We start from the raw sequence: 15,035 nt of genomic DNA, 5'->3' as shown, positions 1-15,035 counted from the left end.
GTGGAGTTTTCGACAAAAAATGTATTAAAAAATTAGTCAAAAATAATTACTCGGGAATTTTTGGGGTCGTTAACGACGAATATGACATTGGAAGCGATCTCCGGAATACTGGTGCCCAGGGTACCTACTGTTTACCTCGTTTTCTGAAGTTTTCGGCAAATTCATTAAAAAATTAGTCAAACAAATCATTAGTTACGAGATAAACAGTAGGTACCCTGGGCACCAGGTACACCAGAGATCATTTCCGATGTCATATTCGTCGTCAGAGACCACAAAGACCCCTAAGTAATGAATGAAAAACTAATTGTTTAATGAATTTGCCAAAAACTCCAGAAAACGAAGTAAACAGTAGATACCCTGGGTACCAAGTACTCCGTCCCAAGTAGCAATTTTACGACCTGCAACCAATTTTGTCCTAATGGGACGTTAAATTTAAGGACAAAATTGGTTCACAATAAGCCTTAACCAAGGGCAAGGTCTGTTCTTCCTATGGACGACCAACGTTGCGCTAATAATTAATATAATCTGATGACCAACCGACATCGGGAATAACGACGTCAATTATTAGGATAAGGTTTGACGTTAAGCTGACGTCGGTCTTAACCTATCTGTAGTATAAGTGCAATTATTGTAAGTGGCATACATCAACGACTACTCAACGTCGGGAATTACAACGTATTTTTTAGGATAGATGCCAACGTTCAGAGGACGTTGGTGTTTTATCGAGTATGGTAGATGTATTTTTCGGGAAGACGACAACGACAATCCAACGTTGAGAATACCAACGTTAATTATTAGGTTAAGGTTTAACGTTAAGCTGACGTCGGGTATAACCTCTATACTACAATGTAATTTACTGGAAGACATTTAACGACTGCTCAACGTCAGGGATTACAGAGTATTTATTAGTATCGAACCCAACGTTCAGGAGACGTCGGGTGTTTTCTCAGTAGGTATATGGTATATTGCTGCGTGTATTGCGGGAAGGTGAGAACGACAATACAACGTAGGTAATAACAACGTAGTACTTAAGTAAAGTTGTATACGTTAACCTGACGTCAAAGTTTTTTTATAAGATACCTGTAATTTACTAAAAAACGTCGACGACTATCCAACGTCGTAAAGTAAATTTTCGACAATTGGTTGTTTAGTTTCCAACTACAAAACAACGTAAAAATTTGCTGATCTGACTTTACTCATCTTGACTTATATGACTATAATATGACAGATATTACATCGCATAACATAACCTTACTTTTTTACACTTGGTTTTTCTAGTTTTTTTATAAACAGTATATTAACAATAGCAATTTATTGAATGAAAAACCTATATAGTTAAAAATATATATAGTTGTTCTTTGAGCAAAACAATGTCTCAAAATGAAGGGGAAATGCATGGAAAAAAGAAATTAAAAGCTTTTAGACATTCAACATCTTTTTACAGACAAAAAGCTAAACTTTTGAAAATGGCACATACAGAACCTGAAGAGCTAATTACTCAAAATGGGACTAAAGATTTCTTCCAATGTTTTCACCTCATCAACTGAAGCCAAAGTAAACAAGTTCAAGTCGGGGTTCAAGACCAGGTTGTTTGCGCTTACTTTAGGACGTATTAGGTATACCAATAGGTAAATTCGAGGTGTGCAAGGTAAAAATAGGTTATACTAAAGGTCGGCAGGGGGTGTCCTTGTCCAAATCAGTTAACATGTAGTGCAATTTAGGTTGCGAGTCAAATTCGCCATTAATGAAAGATCGCCATGGTTCAGCCATTTTTTGAAACATAATGTTTGGCAATTTTTTTGCTAGATTTTAATGAATATTTGATTTTAATTAACGAATTTTGTTTTTATATAAATCAAGGATAATTTTGTATGGGTCTAGACATAATAATATGTTTTTTAATTACGATGGTTATTTCTATTTTTACCGTTTTTTTCGATTTAACCTGTAAATTTCTGAGGCGCTTTCAGTTTTTAGCAATTTTTATACCTAGTTTAACAGTACACTTCCTTGCGTTTTTAAATTTTCGACCGCATTATGCAATGAGGCAGATGATTAATAAAATAATTATACAAGTCACTTAGGTTATATTCTGAATAGAGTAGGAACCTACTTAAATAAGTATCAACAGGCCGTCATGCATCTTAGTTTCTGATGATTTAATATCCTCCAAGATTATTAACCTATTTGGTAAAAATGAAGTGTGTCGGCCGTACTTCTGTGGTAGAGAATTTTATACTATTACTTTACAAGACCAAAGTCCTAAAAACTAACGTAATTTGACGATAAAATATCTCGAGCTGAGAAGTCGAGAGGGGGACGTCGAGGCAACCCGTATTTCTATTCCCCACTTAGGTGCAAATAGCGGTTTTCTGACCGTCGTCGCAACGTCGCGTATTAACGTTGGGGCATTTAATCCAACGTTAAGACGTCGTAATATTACGTCCAATTGCTTCTTGGGGTAGAGCACTTCTGATGTCATATTCGTCATCAGCGACCCAAAAAACCCCAAGTAATGATTTTTGGCTAATGTTTTAATAAATTTGCCAAAAACTCTATAAGAAGTAGGTACCTTGGGCACCAGGTATTACGGAGATCGCATCCGATGTCATATTCGTCGTTAGCGACCCCAAAAACACCCGAGTAATTATTTTGGACTAATTTTTTAATAAATTTTTTGCCGAAAACTCCACAAGACGAGGTAAACAGTAGGTACCCTGTGCACCAGGTACTCCGGAAATTACTTCCAATGTCATATTCGTCGTTAGCGGCCCCAAAGACCCCCCGAGTAATGATTTTTGACTAATTTTTAATGAATTTGCAAACTCTACAAGACGAGGAACACAGTAGGTACGCTTGGCAACAGGTACTCCGGAGATCACTTTAGACGTCATAGTCGTTTTCAGCGATCCCAAAAATCCCTGAGTAAGAGGTAACAGAGACGGGGCGGAGTACGTCGACTGAACCCCCGCTGAGATGTCGAAAGCGACGCATCCCTTACTATACTTTGATGCAGTAACACACACCAGACGCTCTTAAAATTTTCGATGCAGCGACTTTCTGTCGACATATCCTGGAACCCATCCACCGCCAATCGGTTTTACGACTTCGACGGCATATCATAAATGCGTGTATCGTGGTATATCACAGACGTTTGAGCTGTTTTCTAGCGAATTCTGTAGTGAGTGTTGTCAGATCGTGTTTTTGTGATGGAAAATATAGATGTAAAAAAATTAATTAATGAAATTCAGATGATACCAGCTATTTGGGACATGCGTATTGATGAATATTCAAACAGAATAATAAAAAAACAGGCCTTATTAATTATTTTATTTATTATGCTCTACAGGCCTTGTATTTACAATTTTAGGTAATACAGTTTATGCTAATAATTTATATATAATTTTATTTGATGTCTATGTAAAAATGTAAAAATTGCTGAACTATGGTTCTCCACTATATCCTATTTTTCACCTCCTCTTTCCAGTGTGTAATTTCCATCGATACTATACCTTCCTGAAACTTTCTTGCCGTCTTTTTCTTGGTCTACCTCGTCTCCTAGTCCCAACTGGTCTTTTTTGCAGTGCCATTTTTGGCATTCTTTCCTTATCCATCCCCTCGACATGACCTGCCCACCTGATTCTTTATGACTTTGTGTATCTTGTTACACTTGGTTCCTTGTTAAGCATCCTTAATTCTTGATTGGTGCTTATATGCCAGCCGTCTTCTGTATCTGTATTCTTTCCCCTGAAAATAGCTCTTAGTACGTTCCGTTCTCAACTCTATATAATTTTTTCTTCTGTTTTATTTAGCACCCATATCTCACATCCGTAGGTGGCTGTTGCTCTTATTACGGTTTTGTATATTCTGGTTTTCGTCTTTCTCGATACGTACTTTGACTTAATTTGAATAATTTTTTGTTAATACCAATTTGTGAAACATTACTATTTCCCTATAATAGATGTGCATCAATTTAACAGCTGTATTTGCTCAGTGGCGTACCATAGAATGGACAGCCCCTTAGCGTTATAAATAGCTTTTCTTAGGTGATAGGCTTTCCCTCATAACGGTGTTATCTCTTGAACATGGGTCTTTAATACTTACTACTAACTCCTAAAAAGATATTTTTAGACATTTTTATAAAATTAAAAAACTTCTCTGGGCCTTTATTATATTAATTTCGTTATATAATGTGTAAAAAATTCCTTATACTTTCGTTCCTTTATGATAGAATGTATCCAATATCTGCGATTCTTTTTTCTTTAATCTAAGGTAGAGTAAACTTGCATTTATTACAGAAGACAAATCGTCATAATTATCAGACATCGTATCGTACAGCAGCCAACACGCGACTAAATTTGGCAACAACGAAATACAAATACTTTAATCGTAGCATAGCTGCCGCTGTTACACCGCGCCACTAGTCCAGGGTAATAAGGTTTTTTCCATGACACTCGAGCAGCCAGGGTACTGAAGCGTTTTTTCGAAAGGTAATACCTATAAGAGCAAATTGTAACTATTTCCTGCTTAGGATCTGGCGGCCATTTTTATTTATAAACAATTAAGTGTCAAAAAATGGCATTTTTCCCTTTTTTTTTCAAATCAATGGAAAACAGTGAAACTTATGGTTTTTTTAGTACAAATAAATATCTTTGAGATTATGGAAAAAGCTTTAAAATGACGTATTACAAAGTTTGATATACTCATTTATTGTTAATATAATTGCGAAAAAAGGTCGGAATTGCAAAAAAAATTAATTTCGCAATATCTATTGTAAAAATTAGTGTACAGCTTTGAAATTTTTGTCATATAAGGGTTCTTTGGTGCTTAATATGTGATAAAAATTTCAAAGCGATTCATTCAATTGTTTAAATTTTATTCAAATTGTTTATCCCAGAGGGCATTTTTTTTACAATAACATAAGTAAGAAAAAAATGACGTTATAGTCTTCGCTAAACTCAGACGCAACTTTCTAGATATTTTAGTCGGTAATTTTGCCAATTTTAGTAAAATTGGCAAAAAATATTTACTAAATAGTTAATAATCACTAAATAGTTAGTAATTTTGACAATTTTTGCAAAATTGTCAAAAAACAAAAAAATTATCAACTAAAATATCTAGCCAGTTGCGTCTGAGTTTAGCGAACCGACAGAACCATTCCACAGGTGTCAAATGAAAGAGCAGGAGCTATATTTTCAACTTGGTTTAAAAAAAGCGAATAAAAAATGAATTTATTAGTAATAAATAATTATGCAAAAGTATCGTAAATCTGTCCTTATAAACTTTTTATTTTGTTATATAAGAAATTATATATATTTATTACAATTTTTTATCAATTATGATATAAATAACATTACTTGGTAGTTGTGCACTTAAAACAGGGTAAAAAAGTTAATTTTTTTGGAAAAAGTTATTCAAAAAGTTTATAAGGAAAGATTTACGATACTTTTGCACAATTATTTATTACTAATAAATGCATTTTTTATTCGCTTTTCTTAAACCAAGTTGAAAATATAGTTCATGCTCTTCCATTTGACACCTGCGGATGGTTCTATCGTCATTTTTTCCTGACTTATGTTAGTGCAAAAAAAATGCTCGCTGATATAAACAATTCGAATAAAATTTAAACAATTGAGTGAATCGCTTTGAAATTTTTATCACATATTAAGCACCAAAGAACCCTCATTTGACAAAAATTTCAAACCTGTACACTAATTTTTACAGCAGTTATTGCGAAAATATTTTTTTTGCAATTCCGACCTTTTTTCGCAATTATATTAACAATAAATGAGTACATCAAACTTTGTAATATGTCATTTTAAAGCTTTTTCCATAAGCTCAAAGATATTTGTACTAAAAAAATCATAAGTTTCACTGTTTTCCGTTGATTTGAAAAAAAAGGGAAAATGCCATTTTTTGACAGTTAATTGTTTATAAATAAAAATGGCCGCCAGATCCTACGCAGGAAATAGTTACAATTTGTTCCTATAGGTATTACTTGTCGAAAAAACGCTTCAGTACCCTGGCTGCTCGAGTGTCACGAACAGGGTATATTTTTGTCTTATTACCCTGGCCCACACCTGTTTAAGCTGCCTCGACGTCGAATCGACGTGCGCCGCCTGGTGTGTCCTTGCTCTAACAAAATTGGACTCATTTCCGCCGATAATTGATGAGTTCTGAATTTTTTTTATTGTCTGTTTGAGATGCACTTTGAGAATGCATTTTTTGTATGCAGTTTTTCAATTATATATCATGGCTCCGGGTCACAAAGTTTCCTGGCGCATTCACGAATCGAATGCAAAAAGAATTATTAAGATCCGTCTTGTCCTTTTTTTTTTCGGAGGTTCAGTGCTTTATTGCTTCGACTATTAGATAGGTTATTTAGTTAAACCTTTTAATTTTCTTATATAACTCCTGATTTCTCAGTTTTTCTCTCTTCGAGTTATGACCAGAACAACCAATAAAATTTAATGTCTGTAATCTTTTATACTTTTATTAGTTTTTATTGGTTTACCATAAACATTTTAAAATACTCATTGTATTCAAATCAACTTCAATTTATTAGATGTTATTTTATGTATATACCGCCGTTTTCCACCTTGAACAACAAAGATGCATATTTCTAGATAATTTATTAAATATTATTATATTTTTCACGCTGCGGGTACGCAATTATTTATTATTCGAGGTTCAAAGAATTCGGTACGATGTGTTGAGGCTGGCGCCGATGGAAAAATAAATCAAAACCAGTAGCCGCTCATGCCAACGAAGATTTATATATTCTGAGAATACCGGATTTTTTTTATAAAGTCCGAACTCGCAGCTATAAAAAATTGTTAGGAAATATCATCATCATCAGGGCTTTTCATTCCGGGTAGAATGTTTGCCACTCTTACTTAGAGCTCTCTGCAGTGGCGTAGCCAGGAATTGGCTTTGGGGGGGCCCACCGGGGGGTCTGGGGGTATGGAATACCCCCCAGGCAAAAGGGGGTCCGGGGATAAATTTTTGAAAATTAGACCTTGAAATATGGGCCATTCAACGAACATACGCCTGTTTTGGATTATTTCGACAACGAATATTTTACTGTGCAAAATAAGAAGTACGAAAGTAAATGGCGCTAATAATTATTCCAATAAACAACAATGTAATTTGCAATTTACTTTCGTTCTTCTTATTTTGCACAGTAAATTATTCGTTGTCGAAGTAATCCAAAACAGGCGTATGTTCGTGGAATAGGGTATAGGCGTTTGGGACTCATTTAAGCATCAAAATCTTAGGTTACAAATAACTTTATTATAGTTTTCAATTCCTCTCGAAAAGGAAAAATCAACGAAATTTTATTTTGTTGATTAAAACTTTAGGAAAGATGTAAAGTTGTATGTTAATGATCCTTGAGTCATAATTTGATTGATGCTCTGTCATACTGTATACTCTACCACTTTCTTATTGAAAAAATACTCATATTTTAACAGATCAAAACCCATAAATATTACAAGTAATGTTCATAGAAAGGTTTAAAAACTCAATACAATTTTTTATCCGTTCATAACATTTATTATGTGCACAAAATTAGCAAGTTTACTTTCAATACAATCCTGAATTGGTAATACATATGAAGATGTGCCCTACTAATGGAACTGCAACCTTCTTGGAGTTCTTGTGTATTGGCAGATGATTTCTTCTGTCTTCAGTTGCAAATCTCGATGTATGGATAAGAGTGCAAGGGAAGTGAGCCTTTCTTCACCTATTGAATTTTCACCTATTGCCTACAGCATTTTCCCGTCAAAGATTTTAAAAAATTCGTCTCTTGATGTGCACGAATTGGCATGGTACTTGCTTTTTTTGTGCTTTTCAAAAACCTCAATAGCATCTTTCCAGTTTCTAAAAGGTTTTGTTACCAAGCTCTGTGGCTGTTCGTGTGAACCCTTTCCAACGGCAGAAGGAGAAAAAATTACACAAGCCTTACAAAATGCGCCATTCAGTTTGCCTGAATACGCTAACCAAGGGTACCTCTGTATCCATTTATTTTGAAATGAACGCTTCTTGACCCCTATGTGTTGAATATAGCCTCTGAATGTGTTAGAAGGCTCCCATGTTCTTCTTAGTACCGTTTCTTTGTCTATGTCAGAAAGAGACGTATTATTCATACCAACAAAGTGCCCAATATCATTTTTCGGATACAACTCATCATTTTGTAGTGTTGAAATTGTTGGAAGGTTCTAAAAAGAAAAAAAAATTAGGGCCTAAGCCTAAAAAAAGTAAAGGTACCGTAGAGGATAGACGTCCAGGGTGACAGGCAGTGTCGTCATGCCATGTGTTTCACTTCACGGCTTGGTCCGAATTACATCGTTCATCATTCGCGGCGCCGTGGTCCAGGCAGTAAGGCGAGCGCTTAGAAAATATAAGGTCCCGGGATCGAATTCCACTCTGACCTGATTTTTTTGCTCCCAAATTATATAAAAATTTGGTGTTATTTTTATTTTATAATTATTTTTGTGCTAGGACTAGTGCTATTTATATTCATAATAGGTTAAGTTACGTTGGGTAAGGTTAGTTTAGATTTTGCTGGTTAAAATAATCAGTTTTTAGAATTGTGAACCTATTGACGTCACTGCCAGACACCCAATGCGCGTACGGTTACCGTGCGTCTATCCCCTGCGTTTAGATTTACCAAACTGGTAGTGTAAAATGTATTCTTAGACTTAAAAAATAAATTATTTGTCAATTTGTACAAACTTTATACTAAATTAGGCATCAGCAAAACGAGGAAACCTTACGGGAAAAAGTTGGTCCAACAAAAACAGACTTAGTCTTAATAGATAAATAATGTTTACAATTAGACCCAATTTCAATAACAAAGTAAAATATTTAAATATAGGCTATATTATCGAACTTAACTTACCGGTACTTCTTGAGTTCGGGAATTTACTCCTCCGACCGTACTCAATCTCGGTTTTTTTATAAATGCGTCCATTTTATTTATTTAATATGAATATAAATTATCATCACAGTTCACAGCAAGCATTAGACTGAACACTATAACACTTCACCGTGGAAAAAATATAATAGTGTTGTCGGTTGTGGTTGAAACATTGAAGACATCTTAATACGGGCACAAAGAACTCTCACAAAAAACACATTACAGATTACAGAGATTTAATCGTGGTAAGGTCAAAGAAACCTTACCATCTAAAACGAAAGTTGGCAGCATGCAAAATCACGGGTGCCCATATAAAAATTTTTAGGGGGGGCAGACGTGAAGATGTTGCACATTACATTTTGTATACTTTGGATAACCATATAGAGTTTAAAGCACCCGAAAAGCTAGGGGGGACACGCCCCCCTGCCCATGGGTATGGGCGCCCATGTGCAGAATGATACTTTTTGACCTTACCATGATCAAATCTCTGTAATCTGTAATGTGTTTTTTGTGAGAGTCCTTTGTGCCCGTATTAGATGTCTTCAATGTTTCAACCACAACCGACAACACTATTATATTTTTCCAAACGTCAGACAAAGTATATTTTACACACTTCAAAAGTAGGTACGCTTCTCCATGTCTTTCAGTAGTCATAAGTGTGTACAAAAACTATTTCAGTCGTTACAAAATGAGAATGACCAGAGAAAATGTATCTACTCATATAGAGGAATTAAGTGCCAAAAGAACATTTCAAAAATCTATTAAATACAACGGTGGGGGGTTACACTGGATGGGTTACACGACACTGGATGGTCTCTGGGGGGTATGGAATAGTAATGGTGTTAAGCGTATAGAGCTCAAAGTGCATCCAAGTGGGGGGGGGTTATAACCCCCAAACCCCTTCCCCTGGTAACGCCCATGATTAAATATGCATAATAAAGAGAGTTATACGCACCACTGTTGTAATATACACTATTATATTTCACTATTTAGCTATAATATAATATATTACTACAGTGCAGCTCTCAATGCGTGACAAGCTTAGCCTGTTTCAAATACGTTTGTGAAGATAATTACATATTACATTACGACTAACAAACAAACGGAATAGTTATCAGTCTCCGGAATAGGCAGGGTTTTAGAAAAGGTTATTATAGCAGCTTATGTTATTATAATATAAACCTTAGACAAGGAAAAAAGAGAGGACGGGTAACACTCATTTAACACCACGTTCCAAAAGTGAAGCCAGTTTTTGGTTTGTTTGTCACCAAAAACATGGCGGTCACGTCAAAAATAACAATGGGTTGCCAGTGGTGGGTGTTCGTTGAAGGTTAAAATTTCATAAAAAAATAAAGTAAATCATCATCTAAAATTCGTAATAAAAACATATGTATGTATTGAAACATATGTACGTAATATGAGCAACTTAATAAAACATTTACCTACCGTACACAAATTCTTCATTTTAAATACATTTCATGTTTTTATTTTAAATACTCAATGCATAACAATACCCCAAAGATACGTCGATGATCAAAATCTCTGGTGTCGGTTTGGCTTCACTTTTGGTCATAGGATTACTCGTCCTCTCTATTTCCTTGTCTAAGATATAAACAGTGCCGGTTTAACACAGTCTGCCGCCCGGTGCTAATACAGATGCTACGCCCAGGCTCAAAAATATTTCTTAACTTTATTTCAATTCAACGAAACATATTTTGAATACAAGTTTATTAAAATAAGGAAAACAATCACAACTTTTTTTGCTTTCTAACTTAAATGAATACTAACAAAATGCAAGAAAAAAATTAAGGGCGAACTTCAAAAAGTAAAATAAAAATAATGTACCTATTAACATTCAAATATGTAACATGAGATAGGTAATCAAATACCTTTACTATTTGAAATGCTTATTTTCTTGCTTTTACTGAAGCGAAGTTTTCGATGATATCATTTATTTAATTCATTTAGCAGGTCCTCGTTAATGGATAAAACTGCTAAGGAGTTCAAATTTTCTTGGGAAATTGCATCTCTTAAGTAGGTCTTTACCCTTTTTTGAGATATTAATTTATTTGCGTATAAAACCTGTACCAACTCTAAAGAAGTGTCCATTTTTAATTGGGGAAGAGACGTTAACAAATGAACACAGTCTTGGAGAAAATACTCGCCCAAGTCCTCCTTGTATTTTTGTTGTAATTCAGTTGCCGATTTGAAAATATCTTCATCTTCCATAGTTTTTAGTTTAAACAAAAATTCAAATGCCCTTGAACAATATTTATAACATCAAATTGTATTCGCACTTTTTTTGGCTTAAAATTGCCTCCGAATTCTTTTCTCCTAATTGCAATTTTCTTTGATAATCCTCGTCTCAGCATAATTTTCGTTCCCTGTTAACAACATTCCTAAGGCCTCGGTGTGATCAAAACGATCACGTAAGAAATCAAAGTAATCTGCTAAAGATGATACCAGATAAGCGGTTATGCTTAAATCCATATTTTCCTTATATACTGCCTTACTCACCTCATTAATCCTTTGTAAAACGTCAATCCAGAATGATAAAATTATTCTGTTTTTCAACAAATCAAGTTTTTTCGATAGAGAAGCAGCTTCAACTCTTACTACATTTTTCTCATTTATATCCGTTAACATTTCAATCAAACCGTAATTTCTTTTTAACGCTTTTACGGCATCAAAACGAGAAGACCAACGTGTTGTATTCACTCTTTTAGGTAATAATGTCTGCCCCGACTCAGGCGAATCCTTTATTGCACAAGACAATAACTCCCACATGTGTGTAGACAAGGAGAAAAAATTGTAGATAGCTTATACCAACATAAAAAAGATGTTGCTTCCAAACAACAATCTGTTTCATTTTGACCAACCAACTTTAAAGAGTGAGCAGCACACAGCACAAAGAGAGCTAAATCATTGTAATTTTTAATACGTACTTGCAAACCAGAATACTTGCCACTCATATTACTGGCATTGTCGCAAGACTGGTCTCTACAGTTCTTAATATCTAATTTCAAAGACTATAACATTCCAATAACTGTTTCCTCAAGTTCTTGTGAGCTATGCCCAGTGTTTTTACAAAATTCCACGAATCTTTCCATGGAATTCCCTTTATTGTTACAATATCTCAAAATCACTGTAAGTTGGTCATGGTGTGTTATGTCAGGTGTTGAATCTACACTTATAAAATAGTATTTGTTTGCCTTAATTTGCCTAACAATTTCATCAATGACTCGATTGGACAAAATATTCAGTAATTCCATATATCTTTTGATAGATATGACGTTTTGCCCTTACCTAAATTTGCTCGTTTATTAATATGATAATTTAAAAATGGATCATATTCTGACAATAGTTCCAGTAGTGGAACAGTCATGTGGATTTGTATGCAAATTTTATTTTACCATAACCATACAGTAGAACGTCAATAATCCGGATTAGTTGGGATCGGACCCCATCCGGATTATCAAATTATCCGGAATATCGAAATTACCTAAAAAAAGCCAGTATAGGGGAAGGACGGGGAAGATGACGCAGCGTCTAAGATGACGCACCTCTGTATTTTATCAAGTACTTCACTAAATTCAGTTTTTATACCCGTGGCGCCCTCCTTTAGAAACTACTATTACTTTAAAACTTCATCGGTCAGCTTTCGTACTGTTTAGTATCTGTGCGGCAGAGTAACGCGATACACGTTGATTTCTTGTTATTTTTGACACTGCGAATATTAATGGTAAGTTGTTTAAAAATGGTTCCATTGGATTTTCTTCATATTCATGGGAGTAGGTGATATTTATTTTCAGTTAGCGAGGATTTATCTGTTAAATATTTGATGATGGATAATTTTGATAACCATTTTTTGTAGGTTATGCTGAACAGGCTAAGTTGACGCAGACTGCGTCAGCTTTGCTGTTATAGTGCGTCATCTTTGCCTTTTCAGTTCATTACCTTAAATAACAATGGAGTATAGAATATTTATTATTTAGTGTCTATTTTGCATTTTGAGGCATCTTTTTCTTTTTTAGAAATGGGAAAATATATACGAAAAACACAGAGAGGATCATTTTCTGCAGCAGCTCTTAATGCAGCATTGAATGAAATTTGTAGAGATGGTCGTAAAATTCGGGAAGTGGCAAGGGCATTTTCAATACCAGAAGCTACATTGAGGAGAAAACTTAAGGTTAAAAATTTATTAAAGGAAGTCAAATCAGAGTCTCTTGGTAGAGCCCCATTGTTTTCGGCACATCATGAAAAGGAGATACTAGATCATGTTCTCAAGCTGGCCAATTTATTTTTTGGTATCACTTGCATAGAGCTGAGAACCATGGCATTTGCTTATGCAGAACGCAATGAAATTAAACACAATTTTAATAAGAATAAACAAATGGCTGGAAAAGACTGGTATCTAGGATTGATAAAACGAAATCCTCAAATTTCCTTGAGAAAGCCAGAAGCTACAAGCATTAATAGAATAACAGCCTTCAATAAAATAGAAGTAGACCGCTTTTTTAAAAATTTGGAAACAGTGCAAGAAAAATATAAATTTCTGCCAGATCGCATTTACAATGTTGATGAAACCGGTATATCTACGGTTCCTAAAGAATCATGTAAAAGACTTGGACCCAAAGGAGTAAAGCAGTTTGGAATCATTTCTTCGTGGGAACGAGGGAAGAATATCACGGTAATAATGGCGTTCAGTGCCTCCGGTAACTACATACCTCCATTATTTATATTTCCCAGGAAGAGGATGAGCCCACAGCTTCAGAAAAATGGACCAAGCGGTGCGATTTACAACTGCACGGACGGATAATGGATGGAGTAATACGTCTATGTTTTTATTATGGCTGAAGCATTTCCAAAAAAAGTCCTGTCTAGTCCAGATAATCCCGTGCTGTTAGTATTAGATAATCACTCGAGCCATATTTCACTGGATATTTATAATTACTGCAAAGAGAATGGGATTATAATGGTTAGTATTCCACCCCACACATCCCACAAATTACAACCTCTTGATGTGTCATTTTTTTCTGCATTAAAATATGCGTATGGTCGCCATTGCAATTCCTTTCTAAAATCTAAGATCAGCAACTCAGAGTTTGAAGATAAAATTACTCCATATGATGTCGCCGAGATTTTTAAGTTAGCATATGATCAGGTGGCAAATATTGATAAGGCCGTTTCTGGTTTCGGAACGTGCGGAATTTTTCCGTTAAACTCTGATAAGTTCACAGAAGATGACTTTTTTCCTGCTGATAATTTAAACAATGATAGCTTGGATAGAGATGTTTCTCCTGAACCTGCACCTCAGGGAACACCTCCACTAATAACAACACCATCTATAAGAGAACCAGAATTACCATGTCCATCAACCAGCCGACAGTCTCCTGAAAGTCGTCACACAACCCCCACAAAACAAAATGAAATAACCAAACGTCCACATATTTCTCTTTCACTTATTTCTCCAGTTCCTTTGCCCAATAAAAAAATTAAAAGAAAATATGGACGACAAAAGCAACATTCTGAAATTCTAACAAGCACCCCTTTAAAAGAATTCTTAGAAGAAAAAGAGAATAAAAAAAAAGAAAAACTGGCGAAGTCGGAAGAAGGAAAGAAAAAAGTAACCAGACAAGTATTGGTTAATGATGCAGGATTAAAACTAAATAAAAATAAAGGGAAAGCCAAAGTACAAAAAATAATCAAACAAAAAATAAACAAAAAAATCTTGGAGGATAGCGATACTGAAGAAAGCGATTTTGATGAAGAAGGTCTTTGCAATGACGATGAGTTGGATGACATAATCAACGAGGGAGGTGAAACTGATATCTGCATATTATGTGGAGACTTCGGCAAAAAGACGGAAACATGGTTCAGATGCACAAGTTGTGGACAATGGGTGCATAAAGAATGCAGTGGAGCCAAAAGTCCCGAAAACTACATTTGTGACTTTTGTTAATATGTTAAAAAAGCTTTGTTTACATTTTCTTACTTTCAGTATTAAAAAATAAATTTTCTTTTCATATCACTTGCGCTTTTAATATAGATACCTACATGCGCCATCTTCACCATCACTGTGCGTCATCTTTCCCTCGGTGGAAGGTAAGATGGC

This window comes from Diabrotica virgifera, chromosome 3 (genome assembly GCF_917563875.1).
Source record: "Diabrotica virgifera virgifera chromosome 3, PGI_DIABVI_V3a".
Lineage (NCBI taxonomy): Eukaryota > Metazoa > Arthropoda > Insecta > Coleoptera > Chrysomelidae > Diabrotica > Diabrotica virgifera.
The sequence above is the reverse complement of the archived record's forward strand: the minus strand, read 5'-3'. Positions refer to the sequence as shown.